We start from the raw sequence: 5,345 nt of genomic DNA, 5'->3' as shown, positions 1-5,345 counted from the left end.
TGGCCAGTCATTGCATCTCTGCTTAAATTCTGGAAGAGAAAATTTCTCTAATGACTAGAAAGGGAATTGACTGTGCATGTTTATCCACAATGTAAGAGTTCTTCATGTATCCTGCATACAAATGCTTTATGTGACTGGCAAATATTTTCACTCAGTTTGTGTCTTGACTTTCCATTTACTCATCAGTATCTTTAAAGTTGAAGTATTTATTAATTTTAATAAAAACTTATTTATAAAACTGCTATTTTATGCTTTAAGTGTTATACCAAAGAAACTATTGCCTAAATATGTTTTTACGAAGATTTCCCCTAAGTTTTCTTCTAAAAATTTCATTAGTTCAGTTTTTGCATTCCAGGCTGTGATCCATTTCAAGTTAATTTTGTATATGGTGCATACCATGGATTAGGACCATTATTTCCTATAAGTATAGTCAATTGTTCTGGCATCATTTGTTTAAGAGACTATCCTTCAGCTATTGAATTGCCTTTGCACCTTTGCATAAAATTAATTGTCCATATGTGCTTAGATGTATTTATTTTTTCAATTGAACAATTTTTCTGTCTTTCTGCCAATACTACACTGTTTTGATTACTTTATAAGCCTTGAGGAAAGTACTACAAGTTCCACAATTTCTATTCTTATTTTAAAACCTTTGGGTCCTTTGAACTTCCATAAACATTTTAGAATCAGCTTGTCGATTTCTACAAAAACATTTGCTAGGATTTTGATGAGATTGTGCTAAATCTATAGATTAATTTGAGGATAATTGACAGTTTTCTAACTCATGAAAGTCTTATAGTTCCATTTGTTTAGGTCTTTAATTTTTTTAGAAAGAGATTTTTGCTATAGGGCACAGGCACTCACCAGAGAGATAGAGAGAGATGGAGAGAGAGAAAATGAGAAATTATCCCCCAGGGGGGCATGGCCATACCACAATCCATTCTCCACCACCATTCTTCTCTTAAGATTTTGGACATGCATCTGGTGTAAGTTTCGAGTCTCTGGGTACAGGGCTTGAACCATTGTCAATTAATGTGGGAGTCCAGTGCCTTAACCACCACACTACCTGCTGGTCCCAGGTCTTGAATTTTTTTTCAACAATGTTTTATAGTTTTCTCAGCAAGTCTTGTACTTCTTTGTCACTTTTATCCCTGAACAGTTCATATATAATGCTATTATAAATGATACTCTTTGTTTAATTAAAAATTTTTTAACAGAGAATTTTTTTTCTACAAGTTGTGTGCTGGAGAGACAGAGAAATGGAAGCAAGAAATTACCCCCCAGGGGGATGGCAACACTGCCATCCCTTCTCCTCCACTCTCCTCTAGGAGTTTTGGGCATGCTTGCACATGTACCCAGTGCGAGTTTTAAGCCTGATTTTTCCGCCAGAAGGTTATCAGATGGCTTCCTCAGATTCATCACAGAAATCACTGTTTATGGCAGCTGTAGACTTATGAAATGTGTTTCTTAAATAAGATTTAAAATAGCAATTACTTCTCGAGCTGTGGGCTACAGAATGGATGCTCTGTTAGCAGGCATGGAAACAACATAAATCTCCTTGTACATCCCCATCAGAGATGGAGTGACCTGTGTGACCAGGTACATTGTCAATGTGCAGTATCATTTTGAAAGGAATTTTTTTTTCCTGAGCCATAGATCCTAATGGTGCACTTAAAAAATTCAGTAACCGCTATAAATAGGTAGACCATTGCTCAGCCTTTGTTGTTGCCCTTATAGAGAAAAGGCAGGAAAGATTTGACATAATTTAGGGGCTTTAGATGTTCAGAATGGTAAATGAGCATTGGCTTCAATTTAAAGTCACCGTTCTGCATTAGTCTCTCATAAGAGAATCAGCCTGTCCTTTGAAACTTTAAAGCCTGGCATTGATGTCTCCTTTCCAGCTATAAAATTCCTAGAAATCATCTTCTTCCAGTATAAGACTGTTTCATCTAAACTGAAAGTCTGTTGTTTAGTGAAGCCCACCTTTATCAATGATCTTAGCTAGATATTCTGGATAACTTGCTCCAGCTGCCACATCAGCACTTGCTGCTTCACTTTGCATGTTCTTGTGGAGACAGCGTCTTTCCTTAAACCTCACGAACTAAGATCTGCTAGCTTCCGACTTCTCCTGCAGCTTCCTCGCCTCTCCCAGCCTTCATAAAACTGAAGAGTTGCACTGTTGCACTGCTGGATTAGGTTTTAACATTAAGGAAATGTTGTGGCTGGCTTGATGTTCTATCCAGACTACCTTTCGGTAATAATGCTGTTTCACTTTCTTATCATTCATATGTCTGCTGGTGTAGCGTTTTTAGTTTCCTTCAAGAACTTTTACCTTTGCTTGCACAACTTGGCTAACTGCTTGCATAGGAAGCTAGCTTTCACTTAATCTCAGCTTTTGACATGGTCTCCTAATCATCTCAGGCTTTTGATTTAAAGTGAGAATGTGTGACTCTTCTTTCACTTGAGCTCTTAGAGGCCATTACCTGGCTTAATGTCAATGTTGTTGTTTCTCAAAGAATAGGAAAGCCCAAGGAGAGGGAGAGAGATGGGGGAATAATCGGTCAATAGAGCAGTGAAAATACATAGAACATTTATCAATTTAGTTTTCTGTCTTATGTGAGTCCAATTTGTGATACCTCAAAACAACTACCATGGTAACAACAAAAATTACTCATCACAGATCACCGTAACAGATACAATAGCAATAAATATGAAATAGTTTGAGAATTGCCAATATGTGACACAGAGAGACAAAATAAGCACATGCTGTTGGAAAAATGGCACTGAAGGGGGCCAGCAAGTGGCATGGTGGTTAGGGTACTGGACTCCCTATGGCCAACCATGGTTCAAGTCCCAGACTCAATGGCTTGAGAAATCGGTGATATCCCTTAGTGGGTTATTTCTCACTTTCCTCTCTGTGTCTCTCTCTGGTTTATGCCCTATGGCAAAAAAAACATGACAAAAAAAATAGCACTGATAGACTTGTTTAATGCAGGGTTGACCAAAAATACCCTCCAGTTGGTGAAAAAAAGCACACTATCTGTGATACACAATAAAGTGATGCACAATAATACAAGGTATGCTGTATACAATAGTAAATGTATTCTGATTTTGATTTGCTTGCTCAAGAGATCCTGTCCCTTCAACATTCAGGTTGTTTCAGACCCTCCACCTCTGTCAGCAGTGTCTGTTCTTGTGAGCTATTGGTGACAAAAGTGGCCAGTCATTGCATCTCTGCTTAAATTCTGGAAGAGAAAATTTCTCTAATGACTAGCAATGGAAATGACTGTTCATGTTTATCCACAATGTAAGAGTTCTTCATGTATCCTGCATACAAATGCTTTATGTGACTGGCAAATATTTTCACTCAGTTTGTGTCTTGACTTTCCATTTACTCATCAGTATCTTTAAAGTTGAAGTATTTATTAATTTTAATAAAAACTTATTTATAAAACTGCTATTTTATGCTTTAAGTGTTATACCAAAGAAACTATTGCCTAAATATGTTTTTACGAAGATTTCCCCTAAGTTTTCTTCTAAAAATTTCATTAGTTCAGTTTTTGCATTCCAGGCTGTGATCCATTTCAAGTTAATTTTGTATATGGTGCATACCATGGATTAGGACCATTATTTCCTATAAGTATAGTCAATTGTTCTGGCATCATTTGTTTAAGAGACTATCCTTCAGCTATTGAATTGCCTTTGCACCTTTGCATAAAATTAATTGTCCATATGTGCTTAGATGTATTTATTTTTTCAATTGAACAATTTTTCTGTCTTTCTGCCAATACTACACTGTTTTGATTACTTTATAAGCCTTGAGGAAAGTACTACAAGTTCCACAATTTCTATTCTTATTTTAAAACCTTTGGGTCCTTTGAACTTCCATAAACATTTTAGAATCAGCTTGTCGATTTCTACAAAAACATTTGCTAGGATTTTGATGAGATTGTGCTAAATCTATAGATTAATTTGAGGATAATTGACAGTTTTCTAACTCATGAAAGTCTTATAGTTCCATTTGTTTAGGTCTTTAATTTTTTTAGAAAGAGATTTTTGCTATAGGGCACAGGCACTCACCAGAGAGATAGAGAGAGATGGAGAGAGAGAAAATGAGAAATTATCCCCCAGGGGGGCATGGCCATACCACAATCCATTCTCCACCACCATTCTTCTCTTAAGATTTTGGACATGCATCTGGTGTAAGTTTCGAGTCTCTGGGTACAGGGCTTGAACCATTGTCAATTAATGTGGGAGTCCAGTGCCTTAACCACCACACTACCTGCTGGTCCCAGGTCTTGAATTTTTTTTCAACAATGTTTTATAGTTTTCTCAGCAAGTCTTGTACTTCTTTGTCACTTTTATCCCTGAACAGTTCATATATAATGCTATTATAAATGATACTCTTTGTTTAATTAAAAATTTTTTAACAGAGAATTTTTTTTCTACAAGTTGTGTGCTGGAGAGACAGAGAAATGGAAGCAAGAAATTACCCCCCAGGGGGATGGCAACACTGCCATCCCTTCTCCTCCACTCTCCTCTAGGAGTTTTGGGCATGCTTGCACATGTACCCAGTGCGAGTTTTAAGCCACAGGGTCTGGGACTTAAACCATAGTCAATGGCGTGGGAGTCCAGCAACATAACCATTATACCATCTGCTGGTCCCTAATTTAAATTTTTGATAGTTTGCTGCCAGAACAGAGGTAATTGACTTATTGTAGGGTTACTTCCTGATAAACCTATGGTAAGTTGAAAATATTGTTAAGTTGAAAGTGATTTTAATACACCTAATTTACTGAACTACTAAGCCTACCATACCTTTAAATGTGGTCAGAACACTTACATTAACCTGCAACTGGGCAAAATCATGCAATACAAAACCCGTTTTATAATAAAGTGTCGAATGTCTCATATAATTTATTAAATACTGTGGTGAAAATAAAAAGCAAAAGGGTTTTATCCTGCTACCCAGTATTGTAAGAATATCATACTTCATATCAATAGTCCAGGAAAAGATTAAAATTTAAAATTTGAAGTATGGTTTCTGTTGAATGCATATTGCTTTTATTCCATGATCAGGTAAAAAAAAAAATATATATATATATATATATACACAAGTCAAATCATCATAAATCAAGGATAGTCTGTATGTAGTAATATAACTGATGCTTTATATTGACTTTGAATTGTTCCACTTTATTTAACCCAGAAATAAGAGAACAAGAAACAAACAAGAAAATGACTAACATAATGGTAAGGACAAGTCAGAAATATCAATAATAACACTGAATATTAATGAGTGAAATTCGCTAATCAAGAGACATAGATTGTCTGAATGGATAAAA

Source organism: Tupaia chinensis, unplaced genomic scaffold, assembly GCF_000334495.1.
Source record: "Tupaia chinensis unplaced genomic scaffold, TupChi_1.0 Scaffold000639_1, whole genome shotgun sequence".
NCBI classification, from domain to species: Eukaryota; Metazoa; Chordata; class Mammalia; order Scandentia; family Tupaiidae; genus Tupaia; species Tupaia belangeri.
The sequence above is the reverse complement of the archived record's forward strand: the minus strand, read 5'-3'. Positions refer to the sequence as shown.